The sequence below is a fragment of the Octopus bimaculoides genome, chromosome 8 (genome assembly GCF_046866305.1).
Source record: "Octopus bimaculoides isolate indiv1 chromosome 8, ASM4686630v1, whole genome shotgun sequence".
NCBI classification, from domain to species: Eukaryota; Metazoa; Mollusca; class Cephalopoda; order Octopoda; family Octopodidae; genus Octopus; species Octopus bimaculoides.
The window spans coordinates 62,660,744-62,678,191 of NC_142935.1; the positions used below are offsets into that span (position 1 = coordinate 62,660,744).

Genomic DNA, 17,448 nt, shown 5'->3' on the forward strand with positions numbered 1-17,448 from the left:
AAGGCGGTGCTCCAGCACGGCCGCAGTCAAATGACTGAAACAAGTAAAAGAGTAAAGAGAGATATATTAGCAGGTCGAGCGACCTGTGGAGGGAAATGTGCTTGTTTTGTTTGTTTTATCTGAAAGTTGTTGAACTCCTCCCACACGTTGGATATGGGTAAACTTTCTGTAAACAAAACGACGCGGACGTGGCTTGAACCTCCACTCACTACGCCCCGGGGTTATCATATTGCTGTGCAGCGTTGTGACACTATTTACTCTCTTTTACCCTTTTACTTGTTTCAGTCTTTTGACTGTGGCCATGCTGGAGCACCGCCTTTAGTCGGGCAAATCGACCCCAGGACTTATTCTTTGGAAGCCTAGTACTTATTCTATCGGTCTCTTTTGCCGAACCGCTAAGTTACGGGGACGTAAACACACCAGCATCTGTTGTCAGGCGATGTTGGGAGGACAAACACAGACACACAAACATATACACACATACATATACACATATATACGACGGGCTTCTTTCAGTTTCCGTCTACCAAATCCACTCACAAGGCTTTGGTCGGCCCGAGGCTATAGTAGAAGACACTTGCCCAAGGTGCCACGCAGTGGGACTGAACCCAGAACCATGTGGTTGGTAAGCAAGCTACTTACCACACAGCCACACTTATAAAAAATAATTTTTTAAAAGGTAAGGTGACATTGTAAAAACAATTGCTGTTGTTGTTAAGCCACAAGTCAGCCCTGATAGAGGCGAAGACCTATGATCAAATACAATCCAGTCATGCCCACTTCGTCTTATTTACAGAACTACATCATTTCAACGTATCTTTCGTAGCCAACTCAGTAGGGACAGAGGTAGTCAAACGGTGTACTGCAAAGAGTAACCAGGTGAACCGCGGTTTAAAAAAAAAACAATAAATAAATAAATAACGGGTAGGCTTGGCCCTGAGGTTAAGAAACTCGCTTTGCAATCACGTTGGTTTGAGGTTCAGTTTCACAGAGTGACACCTTGGTCAAGTACCTTCAACCATAGACCCGGACTGACTAATGCCTTGTGAATGAATATGATGGTCGCAAACAGCGAGGGAGCCTGTCGTGTGTGTGTGTGTGTGTGTGTGTGTGTGTGTGTGTGTGTGTGTGTGTGTGTATGTATGTATGTATGCATGCGGGTGTGTATGTATGTATGTATGCATGTCTATTCTCTAATTGTTTGACAACCGGTGTCAGTTTATTTACACTTCTGTAACTTAGAGGTTAAGCAAAAAAGATCGACAGAGTACCCGACTTAGAGAGTAAATAATGGGATCGATTTGTTTTACTAAACCCTTAAAAGTGGTGCCCCCAGAATGGTCGCAGTCCAATGACTGAGACACATGGAAAAAAACAATGGCCATAAAAAATCCAGGCTAATGGTTGAATATATTGAAAACCATATCCTTCATAATTTTGCTATATACAATAAGCAATAGTTTCTTATAGATTTTCCTACATATTTTAACTATAAAACGCATTTTGATTTAAAATTTCCATTTGAAGAGTGTTCCAGTAATTGCATATTTAATTTCTAGTGTACCGTGAAGTTACAAGGACTGTGAGCCAACTCATTAGGTTGTGCAATTCGGAGGGAGATCTATCTGTTATTTCTAGCAGGTCATGCCTGACGCTAAGGGGATGCACTGGACGGTACTTCCCCCTCACTACTCAATATAGTTTACAAAAATCTTCCTGTAATGCATTTCTTAAAGTCTGACTAACATGCCCGTCGCTAAGGGAGTGCAGGAGTGTACTGGATGGCATTGCCCCCTCTCTATTCAATGGTGCGCCCCTTTAGAAAATACAGTTTACAAAAATTAGTGCCCACCCAGAACATTCTGAAGCACTCCCAGGCACCAAAGTCTGGTGACGGGTCTGTAGCAGGATGCAACTACATACAGTGTCGTCTTAATGCATGGGCACCCGGAGGTGGGGACTACACGGGTTCAGGGGTCTGAATGCTAATCAATGATTGCTGTGATTGTGTATGTAGGTGTGACCCCAGTACATTCTTTACTCGGAGTGGTGGTGGAGGGGCGGTCTGTAATGTTGAGGGCTCTGGCTGCATAGCAGCTCCTTGGTAGAAACATCTTAAGGTATAGACACATTGAGCAGTTGTCCGAGAGCCCCACTTGTCTAAGGCCCAATTCTGATCTATGTATGCCGTGGCTTGCTGTCAACAAATAAATATTATAGAGCCCAGTACATTGACTTTTCTGGGGTGGGGGCTATAATGCCTACTAAGACGGCCCTTCTCCTTAGTGCTAGCATTGTTTGTTTAACCTAGGGGTCGGTCAATAACAGGTGAATCGTGGCCCACAAACGGGCTCTTGCAGTGTTTTCTGTAGGTGGGCCTTGGATCTTTTCTAAAACTATTTTCAAATTCGATGTATTTCTTGACCATTGAGCAGTTAATGGCTTTTAGATAGTCGTCTGTATTTACGATTTGTTTGACTTTTGCTTACATAAGCATTACTTTTGATGGATACACGGTGATCGATACGTAAGATAAATAATATATACGTGTTGGATCATGAAAATGTAAAAATTCATTTTAAAAAATAGGCCTTTACGAAAATAGTTGCAGATCTCTGGATTAACTGGCAGGTCAGCACTGGTCGAACTGGGTCTGCAATCAGGTCCGTATTAGCCATTAAGCAAAAGGAACACGTGCTTAAGGCACTGCAGATATTTTTCCAGCTCCAGTATAAGGTTCCAAAGGGAGCATTTACAGCCATAAAAAGGAATGGTACAGGTATAGATGAAGGGATCGGTTTGATGGAAAGAATGATTGGTAGTTAGTTCCGCTGAAAAGGAGGGTGTCGGAGAAGAAGGGGCAGGTATGGCAGCGGTAAAGGGATCTAGGTTGGGTGCAAAGGGATAAAGAAGGGATTATGTGGAAATTGCTCAGCTGAATCAGGAACCTACAGCGTTGAAAATTGACACTTTTTTTCGTGTTAACTTAGTTATTAGCAAATAATGTTTATATTGTTTATTGTTAATTAATATTAAATAACTGAAATTAAAAACAGATTTCTATTTAATATACGAGAGGGTGCTGAAAAGTTCCTGGCTTTGGCTAAAAGAAAATACAGGAGGATTAGTTAATTATGATGATTTCATTCAACATATTCCCCTTCTCAGATTCACACACTTATTGCAGAAGTCCTTCAGTTTTTCTACGCCTTGTAAAAGAACTCAGAAGGTTGGGCCTCCAACCAGGAATCTTTCAGCAGCCCCTCGTAGTTGTAGGGTGGCTGTCTGGCTGGTGGATGGGGAGATGGCCTGGAAGAAAACTAAATGTTTAATCTCATATTTCACATTCAGCACTTATCACTTATGTCTTAATGTAATGTCAGACAATGGCAGGGTCAAGGAGACATCGCTAGGCTGTGCTTAACAATGGTTAGGTTGTGTTCAATCAGGTCCACCCCATTCCGCCTTTTGTATTGTTTTATAGGCATAAGGTTGGCTGCGTGGTTAAGAAACTCGCTTTGCAACCATGTGGTCTCGGGTTCTGTCCTACTATACGGCAACTTAAGCAAACGTCTTCTACCATAACGCCAGACTGACTCAAACCTTGGAAGTGGAAATTGCGTAGAAGGCCGTCAGGTATGTGGGTGAGTGAATCTGTCTGTATGTATGTATGTATGTGCATATATGTGTGTGCTTGTGTTTGTCCCTCACGAATCACTTGACAACCGGTGATGGTTTGTTTGCGTCTTCATAAGCTAGCGGTTCGGCAAAAATAATCGACAGAATAAGTACCAGACTTTGAAAAACAAAAATAAATGTTTAGGGGTCGGGGTCGATATGTTCGACTAGACTCTTCAAGGCGGTGCCCCAGCATGGCACAGACCAATGATTAAAACGAAGTGTTCTTCATTTTTTTTTCAAGCTTGGTAAGGCGTAATTTCAGGATGTTTTGGCTGTTATTTCAAGCACATCGAGACATTCATTCGAAATACTGCTCTTATCATTGTTTAACCTCCTGTCAACCTTGGTCAAATGGACCTCTGACCAAAGACCTTCCAACCATGACCTCCAGTCTAAAAATACAACGTAATATAATGGATACTTTCAAATATTTTTTGTTCTTTTAAGGATATTTAGCTGTTGTTTCTAACAGATTGAGATACAGCATAGAGGATGCACACGTTGTTGTTGATGATATTGTCAACTTTAAACAGACTAATTATCATCACAGCTATTCCAGACATGACCATCCCGTCTGTTGGTGGTTATTATGTATCTATGACTCGGCTACACTCTATTCAATGTGTCCTTCCAATTTTAATACAATATGATATAATTTGAAGAGAATTCTGGTTATTATTTCTAGAAGGTCGAGCTGCCATGTAGATTCGTCGTCATTATTGTTGTAATTAAGCCCCAGGTCGACCTTGACTGAGAAGACTTATAATCATCGGCGTTCCAGTCGAGACCACTCAGTCTAAACCCAAAACCGCTACATCTAACAAATCCTTTTGTTTCAAAGGCAAGGTACGAGATTTAGAAGAGATCTTGTAGCTATTTCTAGCAGGCTAAGTGACCACACATAGAATCCTGCGTTTGCTTGGTTTGTTGGTAGTAGTGACGGCTGTGATGATAATGTTCAAAGTCGCAATAATGTTGCAGTATATGTGTATATGTGTGTATGTATGTTTTTGTATACATATATATGGGTATGTACACACACACACACATTTATATTCTTTTATTCCTTCACTTGTTTCTGTCATTAGATTGTGTTCATGCTGGAGCACCGCTTTGAAGCATTTTAGTTGAACGGATCGATCCCAGCCTTTTTTTTTTTTTCTTTTTAGCCTGGCACTTATTCTATCGACCTCTTTAGCCGAACCGCTAATTTACGGGGGCGTAAACACACCAACACCGGTTGTCAAGCAGTGGCCGAGACACACACACACACACACACACACACACACACATGACGGGCTTCTTTCAGCTTTTTGTTTACCACCAAATCCACACACAATGCTGCAGTAGGAGACACTTGCTCAAAGTGTCACGCAATGGGACTGAACCGGGAACGATGTGGTTGGGAAGCAAACTTCTTAACCACACAACCACGAATCGACAGAAGTTATACAGTGACTCGAGGGCTGATAGTTTCATTTAGTGACACGATAAAGTGCAGGGCACGAAGGCAATGGCACATACACATACATACATACATACATACATACATACATACATACTCTTTTACTTGTTTCAGTCATTTGACTGCGGCGACCCCAGGACTTATTCTTTGTAAGCCTAGTACTTATTCTATCGGTCTCTTTTTACCGAACCGCTAAGTTACGGGGACGTAAACACACCAGCATCGGTTGTCAAGGGATGTTGGGGTGGGGGGCAAACACAGACACACACACATATACATATATATACATATACATATATACGACGGTCTTTCAGTTTCCGTCTACCAAATCCACTCACAAGGCTTTGGTCGGCCCGAGGCTCTAATAGAAGACACTTGCCCAAGGTGCCACGCTGTGGGACTGAACCCGGAACCATGTGACAGACAGACAGACAGACAGACAGACAGACAGACAGACAGACAGACGTACGTATACACACACACACACACACATATATACTCATGCTTTTGTATTCTACTTTCCAGTTTGTATCATCAAAACCCCAGAGTGCGCGGTTGTGTGTGTGTATGGTTTGCGTGTGTGCGTGGGTGTGTGTGTCTGTATACGTGTATGTGTACGTGTGTGTGTGTGTGTGTGTGTGTATGTGTCTGTATAGCAAAAACACAAAAACTAACAAAAACAACAAAAAAAACAATAACAGGGTATGAAGGAAGAGAAATAGGAAGGTAATAAGAAGATTCATCGTTATGGTAACAGCGCCTACCAGGCAGGTTCTCTTTTTTTTGTTTTGTTAATCAGGGGGGGGGGTTAACACGGAAAAACAACAACAACAACAACAACAATATTCAAGGATTGGGTTTGGACAAAAAAAAAAAAGAAAAAAAGGAGGCAGTTTTTACACTACACTACTGTTGCTGCCACTGTTGCCTACTGTAACAGACGACGATGATGATGATGATGTCGATAATGCCAGCTTCTGTTTTAGCTGACAATCTACAATCTATAATACAGCCTCACAATTATATTGATATATATATATATATATATATATATATATATATGTGTATACATATGTATATATATATATATATATATATGTATATATATATATATATATATATATATATATATATATATATATATATATATATATATATATATATATATATATAATATATATATATACACACATATAGATACATAACAGGCCACACACGTATACACAATGTTACATATATTACATGTATATATATATTATATACGTCTGCCGATAATGATACATCATACGGTTTATTATATACAAGCAATTGTAATGTAAATGAGTACATTGGAAAATAGTGTTGTGGTAGATACTAGCTAGTTAAGTAGTTACTGCTACTATGTTGCGTGGGTGTATGAGTGTGTGTGTATGTATGTATGTATATATATATATATATATATATATATATATATATATATATATATATATATATATATATATATATATATATATATATTTCGTTTTGGGATTTGGTTTGCAACATTCTTACAGAATATATATATATATATATACATACACATACATACATTGACATGCATATACACGTACATATATTTAAATATACACATATATACATATACATACATATATTTATACGCACACATACTTACATACACGCATGCATATATATATATATATGCATATACACGTGCATATACATACACAGGTATTCATACACATATACACGTATATACATGTATACACAAATCCACATACGCATAGTTACATACATACATATACATATACATACATATGCATGTACATACACACATATACATATACACACAAACAGATTCACATCCATAAACATACATATGCATTAGATACATACATGTATACACGCATACGGACACACACATGTACATACATACACACACATGTATAAAAACAGACATATACATACACACACATGCACAGCACACGTTTAAACACGGAAACACACACACACATGTATACACATAGGTACATACACAAGCACATATACATACACAGGCACATGTGTGAGTGTGTTTCCCTTCCTTGATGGGGTTCAAACGATGTAGACCTCTCTCAAATGTAGCACTCAATACCCATATAATGTTTCAAGTCTTTTATTGAAGACATTTCATCACAATTCTTTCCCATTTCATAAGTTTTTTCTAATTATACTTGAAAAAAAACCTGAGTTAGAAACAATTGGAGTGTAACGACTTCAATTACAACAACAACAACAACAACAACAACAACAACAATAATAATAATAATAATAATAATAATAATAATAATAATAATAATAATAATAATAATAATAATAATAACAACAAGAACATTCAGAGAGCGCAAACCTCCGCCAAGGCAACAGCAAAGTCCTCTCAATGATTAGCCAGAGATGATTTTAAAATGAGAATATCTGAAATAAACTTGACTGCTCTCACAAATGAGAATACTAAAAATGAACCCGACCGCTCTCAAAAATTAAGTAAGAAAAAAAGAAAATCAAGAAAACTAATCCAGAATCCTTGTCCGGTACCGGATCGATCCCAAAAATCTAATCAGTTCGTGCCAGTCACGAGGCCAAACATTCCTCGAAAGTTTCAGCCGAATCCATCCAGCGGTTCTTGAGATATCTTGTCCACGGACAAAGAAACAAACACCACTGAAAACAATACCTCCGCCTCTGCTAAGACGGAGGTAACAACAGCAACAACAACAACAACAATAATAATAATAATAATAATAATAAATATACATATATATGTTGTCTTGTAGCTTTGAAATTTGAATTCTTCCTATTTTATTAAGCCCTTTGCTAAGGACTTAGCACAGAAAAATATTCCTGTTATAATCTACGTAATATTCTTATCACTGATGTGTGTTCCTCTTCAGTCTTGTGGGAATCTTTGCGTGTGAATTTGTATCGGTGCGTTTTATATATATATGTACATATTATTTTATATGTATTTGTATGTGAATGTATGTATGCGTGTGTGGGGGAGGAAGGGGTCTGTATGTGTAGGTGTGTGTGTGTGTATGTGTGTGAGAGTGGTGTGTGTGTATAATGTAGTGGACGTGCCAATGATGTATAAAAAATGAAAGAGGGAGGCAATTGAAAAACGCAATTATTGAACAGAGGGAAAAAAAAACAATGTTGAACGATGTTAGCAACAGTTTATATATATATATATATATATATATATATATATATATATATATATATATATATAAACATACGTGTATCACATCGTGTGTGCGCTTATATATATATAGATGTGTGTGTGTGTGTGTGTTTGTGTATCCTTCAACGGCCATCTGCATTCGATAATTGCTCTTTCAATCACCTTTCCCTGGCTATCTACTTTATACAATAAATCTATATAACATAATGGATCTTTCTACAACCAACCGACCGACCAGCCAGCCAACCAGCCAGCCAACCAGCCAGCCAACCAACACTGCTGTTTGTTACTTGTTCCTGTTTCAGCTTACGCATACACACAGAAATATATGCACACAGCCAGCTAGACACACACACACACACACATGTGTATAGATAGATGTGTGTATGTGTTATAATTTAGAAGAAACAGTGAAAGCTTGTTGTCATTGTAGTCACTCGGAGTTTCGAATGTCGGAGCAAAGAGCTATCAAACTCCGAGTACTATAATTACAACCTTTCACTGTTTGTTCTGAACTATAAAATATCGAGGCCTCATTCTTTTGTTGTTACATGCTGTTATTATTATTATTATTATTATTATTATTATTATTATTATTATTATTATTATCATTATTATTATTATTATTATTATTATTATTATATATGTGTGTGTGTGTGGATGTCTACACACACACACATATATATATATATACATTGATACGATACATATGTGTGTATACTCTCTGCAAAGCAAACACACACCAACCCCTTTCCGTGGACAAACAAAAGATGCAAAAAAAAAAACACGACTCAAGACGGGATGATGATTATGATGATGATGATGATGATGACGACGATAATTGACAACAACAACCACAAAAACAACAATAGTAGTATTAATAATAATAATAATAATAATAATAATAATAATAATAATAATAATAATAATAATAATGGTGGTGGTAACGGAGTAGTAATAGTAGCAACAGAAGTAATGCAACACATGAAGAGGTTCCCCCCCCCCACTTCCTCTCTCAACCTTTCTAATGTCTAATCGTTACCTCTTATCTCCATTCTCTTGTCGCTGTATAGCCCCAGGTCAGACCTGATCCAACAGACGCATTTCATCCATTAAAACCCCGCCTTTTTTTTCAGAGGTATCTAGGACGAAGTTATCTAATCTGGCTTTTGTCTGTTTGATCCTTTCTCTCTCTCTCTCTCTCTCTCTCTCTCTCTCTCTCTCTCTCTCTCTCTCTCTCTCTCTCTCTCTCAACCCTCCACATTATTTACGGCGGTATTGTGTGATTTGAAGGAGACTTAGCTGTTATTTCTAGCGACCGTGAAGTGCCACCCAGCAGTATTACAGACGATGTTTACTGCCATAACCATCCGGCCTTGTACATCAAGAGCTTACATTGTCCCAATGTACCCTTCGATTTTGAAAACCACTGCCTTGAAAACGTTTGATTTCAGGGAAATTTGGCTGTTATTTCTAGCAATTCGAAGTACCCTGCGTAAAACACATATTGTCGGTGTTTAGCCCTGATCAAGTAGTCAAAGGTGTTCCTGCTATGATGACCTCGTCTTTTTAAAACGGCAATGCTTGATTAATTTAGGAAGATTTCGGCTACTATTATTTATAGCAGGTCAAACAGCCACTTAGTGATTCCGTCCTTTGTTCGTTCTGTCCTAACTGAACGATGAACAACGAAACAACCCCGAACATCGATTGTCAAATATATACAAAATAACATTAAATAATTATATAAAAAAAGCACCCCCTCTAATCATTATTACCCAGAGCCTTATTTCTACCTCTGACCATATATATATACATATATATATATATATATATATATATATATATATATATATATATATATATATATATATATGTATATGTATGTATGTATGTATGTAAAAATATTACTAGTATTACAAAATTCACTGAACGCAAAAGGTTTTTATATTGATATATCTATAGACAACTTTGTCACACACACGCATATACATATATTTACACAGACACATATACAAAGGTACATATATACACATTAGCGTGGATACCTTAATCGGGGTCCCATGGTTTTCATATACGTACAAAAAAAAACGTACAGGAGTATCATCTATTATAAATCTCACTGAATATATATAGAAAGAAGGCTGCTTTCATTGATGTGTTGTATAAAGGATAACTCACCGTTACACACATATTCAAATATACACAATTATACATACCCCCTATAATGTACAATTGCAGTTTCTATAATTATACACACATACACACACACATATATACATATATATATATATATATATAGTGACAAGGGTCCCTTGATAAATTCTTTAACTGGTACCCCCTCTATTCGGTAATGTCTGCTACCCTATCTCTCTATTCTTCAACATTCTCTCTATCTCTCTATCTCCTCTCTACTCTACAAATCCGTTCTCCTCTGTCTGTCTGTCTATCTCTCTCTCTCTCTCTCTCTCGCTATCCGTACAGTTGCCAGCCAACCATATAAATATTGCAGCCGCTTGCTGTTGTAGACCTTAAAACTAACACCATCATCTTCATCATCATCACCAACACCGCAACCACTTACAACAACGACAACCACAGCCAACCACATCTACAACCACCACTACCATCAATAGCGAACCGACACCAACCTACCAACTTATCAGTCACCAGTCACCAGCCACTGGTGTTGAGATAGTAGTAAGATAGATACACCGTGGTGCAGCAGTCTGTAATAGTAGCAGCAGAGATTGTTGTGTGTAGTATCGGCATTTACATACTGACACAACATCACTTCTTGGTGCCGATGGAGCTGATGTTATTGGCGAACATGAATCTACAGATGCGTATGTGTGTGTTTACATACATACATACATACATACATACATATGCATGCGTGCATGGAGGTATACGAATATGGAAAATAAACGTGTGTATGTGTGGGTGTGAGTGTTATTTAGCCGAGAACACTACAGGTGTTACTCAACGCACGAGTGTTTCGTGCCAAAAAGCACTTGCCGAAATTTGGCACGAAGAGCTTTGGCACGAAACTTAAGGCTCTTGAGTAACACCTGTGATAGTCCCGGCAGATAGGAACAACAAGAATTACAAAATTACATATGCTCTGCTTTACGTATTGAGCTCTCTTCCTCCCGCTAGCGAAAAACCAAAGGTGTGTGTGTGTGATTTGAAAGAGTGAAATATAATATAAACAAAGAAATCTACAATTATAGAAGTCTATATGCATAAATATATACGCGTGTATACACACAACATATATACATATACATATATATATAAAAAAAAAAAAATATATATATGTATATATACACTCACGTATGTACACATGAGGTGTGGTGTAGAGATGAATGGACATAAAGGCAGGTAGGTCTATAGCCCGATATAGGTAACCAGATAAATATAGACACACACACAAACACTATACATACAAACATACATACATACATACATACATATACATACACACACACACACACACATATATATATATATATATATATATATGATACGTGTTATATAGAGAAAGGTAATAGGGTATCCTGAGTGAGTTACTAACCCGTGCATATGGCCAGTTTCTTTGCAAACCAGTCACCTTGCATTTATAGAAAATCTTTGATCCATTCGTGCAACAGAAGATAGCGGTGTGTATATATATATATATATATGTGTGTGTGTGTGTGTGTGTGCATGTATGTATGTATTTATGTATGTGTATATGTACGTGTGTGTGAATGCACGTACATTCAGATTCATACATGCATACACACATACGGTATACACATAAACCTTGTTATATATGCACAACTAATGTATATACATATATGCGAGGTAGTGAAAACAGTATATAAACCAACATACAAGGATTCAATCGTGTTCTGCCATAGAACACGGAACATACATACATACATACATACATACATACACGCACATACATACATATACACGCGCACGCACATGCATACATACATACATGCATACATACATACATTCACAAATACATACATCCGGAATCATTCGTACATACATACATACATTCATACATACATACATACATACATACATACATACATACATACATATATACACACGCAGATTCTTGCTTGGATATCGAAAGAAAATTGTCGACATGAAGAAAGAAGCATTTCGTCAATGAAAACATAACAACATATAAAATTATATATACGTGTAGAAAATGAAGAATGAAAGCTATAAATACATAGGTATATGTGTATATATATATCCATTCACATCTTGAAGCCGGGATCTTGATGCTCTGGGGGTAATACCGTAGTTGCCATCTGTATATGCATATCTACATATAACTGTGTGTGTATGTCTGTGTGCGTGTGTCTGTATGTGTGTAGTTTTCACTAAGATGCGCGAATAGATGAGAGCAACTACTACTACTACTACTACTACTATTACTACGACTACTGCTGCTGATAGTGTTGTTGTTGTTGTTTTGTAGCTGCTGCTACCGCGCCTTCTGCTTCTTCTTCTTCTTCTTCTTCTTCTTCTACGCTCCCCCGTCGTCGTCTTCGTCCCCTTCACAACCTTTCGCTATTTTCTTCTACCCACTTACTTTATTCGTCTGTATTTTTCTCTCTTCTCTCTCTCTCTCTATCTCACTCAATCACACACAAACACACACACACACACACAAATACACATACATACATACATACATATATACACGTTTATATATTTACATATATATATATATATATATATATATATATATATATATATATATATATATATATATGTGTGTGTGTGTGTGTGTGTGTTCAGCGATAGTGTTTCACGAATCTAACATCGTGAGTTTAAACATTTGATTATCCATGCAATTAGCAGTCAAAAGCTCCCTCTAAGAGTGTGTGCGTATATATATACATGAATATACACGTATATATACATATACATATACATATATATATATATATATATATATATATATGTATGTATGTATGTATGTATGTATGTATATATATATATATAGAGAGAGAGAGAGAGAAAGAGAGAGGGAGACTCTTAAACACCACACACACTGCGTATATCTCTCTCATACCCTGTCTTTCTCGCCTCTCTCTTTCTCTTCCTACTTCTTTCTCTCTCTCCCTCTCTCTCTCTCTCTCTCTCTCTCTCTTTCTCTAGCAGGGAGAATTAAATCCTCTGATCACGCTTCCCTACACTTTTCACCGAACTACTACTACTACTACTACTACTACTACTACTACTACTACCACTACTACCACCACCACCACCAACAACAACAACAATAAAACCAAGGACACCACCACCGCTACCAACACTATTCGTGGTTTGCTCGACCTGCTAGAAACAACAGCTAGATCTCCCTCAAATCCTACACCTCACTTGTCTTTCAACAAAGAAACGACACACTTGCACGGTATAGTCCCAGATACCCTAATCCTGAAACCAAGACGAAGGTGTAACAATGCTCTGGAACTCTTTTCATCATATGGACTGCTTAACACGGACTGACCTGGGGTTAAACGACAAGAAAACAACAGTGTGAGCTCCTACATGGATTCTCGGCCTGCGAGAAATAGCAACCTAAATTCATTTCAAATCCCTACCTCCACCTCATAGTCTTTGAAAAAGAAAGGCAGGATGGTTACGGCTGGAAGTGTTTTGAGCTCAATCAGTTATTTCTTACTACTACTACTACTACTACTACTACTACTACTACCACCACCACATTAACAACAACAAGCTCAAACGCAACAGCATTTACAGAGAGACGTCTACATGTCTAAAGCATTGCTACCAGCGCTACTACTAACATGAAGGACACATTGTGATAATGTAGTCCTAGATATACCTTGTCTGAAAAAATAAAAGGAAAAAAAAAAAATCCAGATGGTCGTGGCTGGAATGCTGTCGACCATAGATAGGTCAACTTGATCAGAGCGAATCTGGAGCTAAACAACTGCGACGACGACGATGATAACGATGATGATGATGATGATGATAGGGATGACCATCATTACCATCCAGTGACCAAAGAGAGAGGCCACTGACAGGAAGGGCAGAGGGTGGAGTTACTCGACCAGCTAGAAATAGCAGCCAAAGTCTCTCCTTTCTCTCCCTCTCTCTCTCTCTCTCTTTAACGGTGACTGAAACAAAGCAGGACACATTAGCGGATAACGTTATACAAGATTTAAATGATATATTTTGGATGGGCATGGCTGGAGCGTCTTTGACCACAGGTTAGCTGGATCAGGCCAGACCTTGGGGTGGGAGGCAAACATCACCATCATAATAATAATGATAATCATCATCATCATCATCATCATCATTATCATCACCACAACCACCACCACCACCATCAGCATCATCAACATCATCATCATCATCATCATCATCATCAATGTGATGTCAGTGAGTGAAGTGTCCTTCCTTTTGCCACAACTACCAGCATCTTTGCAATTTCACTGCAGTGTCACAACAACCATGACATCTATGTAAAACAAGATAAACTGCCACCTTCACCACCACCATCACAATCACCACCACCACCACAACCACTACTACCACCACTATCACCACCACCGATACAACCACCAGAACCACTACTATTACTAACAACAACAATAACAGGGATGGCACTTCCAGAGAATGTTTTTTTTTTATATATCTTGTCAGTTCTTACAAATGTAGTGCAGAGTGGTGGTGGTGGTGGTGATAAAGAGGGAAAACAAGGAAGAACAAGACAAGAAGCACCACCAAAATCTACAGCTGTCATGACACCACTGCTTCATCTTTTCTTTCTTCTTCACGCTACTACTACTACTACTACTACTACCACCACTACCACTACTCCATACCGACAGATAGTAGCCGTGCTAATAATAATACGGCATTATGCGGTACCTTGTAGTAGTAGTAGTAGTAGTAGTAGTAATAGTAGCAGTATTAGTAGTATGTTTGTATGTATTGCTGACCACTACTACCATTATCAGTTATCATAAATTAGTAGTGTGTGTGTGTGTGTGTGTGTAAAGGTGTCATCATTTCACGTCCCTCAGGTTGGGTTTGTTTACCTGATGGAATATTGTCACCTCGGTCTCCAGCTTACTCTACTTGTCTACCTATCTATCAATAATCAATCAATCTTTCTATTATCTATTTATCTATATTTATCTAATCATCTATCTTTCTATCTATCTATCTATCTATCTATCTACCTGTCTATTTATCTTCCTGTCTAACTGTCTGTCAATCTGTCTGTTTGTCTGTCTGTATGCATGAATATATGTATGAATGTGTGTGTGTATGTGTGTGTTACATATATACATATATATATATATATATATATATATATATATATATATATATATTTGTCTTTCAATCAATCAGCCAATCAATCTATCTTTCTATCTATCTGTGTCTGTTTGTCTGTACATATGTATGTATGTATGTATGTATGTATGTATGTCTGTATCATCATCATCATCATCATCGTTTAACGTCCGCTTTCCATGCTAGCATGGGTTGGACGATTTGACTGAGGACTGGTGAAACCGGATGGCAACACCAGGCTCCAGTCTGATTTGGCAGAGTTTCTACAGCTGGATGCCCTTCCTAACGCCAACCACTCAGAGAGTGTAGTGGGTGCTTTTACGTGTCACCTGCACGAAAACGGCCACGCTCGAAATGGTGTCTTTTATGTGCCACCCGCACAAGCCAGTCCAGGGGCACTGGCAACGATCTCGCTCGAAAATCCTACAGGAGCCAGTCAGGCGGTACTGGCAACGGCCACGCTCAAAATGGTGCATCTCATGTGCCACCCGCACAAGAACCAGTCCAGGGGCACTGGCAACGATCTTACTTGGCTTGCCGGGTCTTCTCACGCACAGCCCATTTCCAAAGGTCTCGGTCCGTAGTCATCGCCTCGGTGAGGCCCAATGTACGAAGGTCTTGCCTCACCACCTCAGCCCAGGTCTTCCTGGGCCTACCTCTTCCACGGGTTCCCTCAACTGTTAGGGTGTGGCACTTTTTCACGCAGCTATCCTCCTCCATTCTCACCACATGTCCATACCAGCGCAATCGTCTCTCTTGCACGCCACAACTGATGCTTCTAATGTTCAGCTTTTCTCTCAAGATACTTACACTCTGACGGGTATTCACATTGACATTACACATCCAACGGAGCATACTGGCTTCATTCCTTGCGAGCTTACGTATGTCCTCAGCAGTTACAGCCCATGTTTCACTGCCATGTAGCATGGTTGTTCGTACGCATGCGTCATACAGTCTGCCTTCTGTATGTATATATATATATATATATATATATATATATATATACATACATGTACATATATATGCATATACTCATATATTGTTTATATATATATATATATATATATATATATATATATATATATATATATATACACATATATATATATATATGCCACTCTTTCAATCAGTCAATCAATCTATCAATCAATCTATCTATCTATCTGTCTGACTGTCTGTCTGTCTATCTGTTTATCTAGCTATTTATCTCTCTATGCATCCATCTATCAATGTATCTATCTATCTATCTATCTATCTCCCTATCTACCTACATCTCTATCTATCTATCTATCTCTTTCTACCTCTCTATTTATCTGTCTGTCCATCCATCCATCCGTCTATTTGTCTGTCCATCTATCTATCTCTCTATATGCACATACAAACATGGACTCACACACCCACACACAGACACATGCCTATCTTTCTCATTATTAATCATTCCTCTCTCTCCCGTTTTTTACTCAATAAAACTCACTCTCTATTTACTGTCAGCCTGTGTTTTTGTTGTTTTATGTTTTTGCTTAACCTCAATGCCTATGATCAGAGGCATTCCTACCATGACCATCATGTCTAGGCTTTACTTCAGCCATAATATATATCGAAAACTATAATACCCCATGTGTCCTTCAGATATTGTTCACTAAATCATCCATAAACATTTCCTTCATCCATAGTATATCTAGGAATACATTATCCAGTGTGTCCTTCAGCCATGGTATATCTAGGACTATGTTATCGAATGTGTCCTTCAGCCATAGTA

The 17,448-nt window shown here is 38.1% G+C and overlaps 1 protein-coding gene across 22 annotated transcripts in view; it reads right to left on the minus strand.

Annotated features, from left to right (window-relative positions):
- The window catches only part of LOC106883493 (uncharacterized), a 379,952-nt gene that overhangs the window by 136,901 nt on the left and 225,603 nt on the right, over positions 1-17,448 (minus strand). For 4 of the 22 annotated variants that reach the window (XM_089356612.1, XM_089356598.1, XM_089356615.1 and 1 more), the window contains exon 1: positions 12,580-12,801. The exons of 10 other annotated variants lie outside the window; for them this stretch is intronic. The gene's annotated coding sequence lies outside the window, so the exon portion shown is untranslated. Of the gene's footprint in view, positions 1-7,511; positions 7,869-9,384; positions 9,522-12,546; positions 12,802-17,448 lie in introns of those variants that run through there. 8 more of the 22 variants (XM_089356623.1, XM_089356606.1, XM_089356610.1 and 5 more) reach the window with 7 other exon arrangements.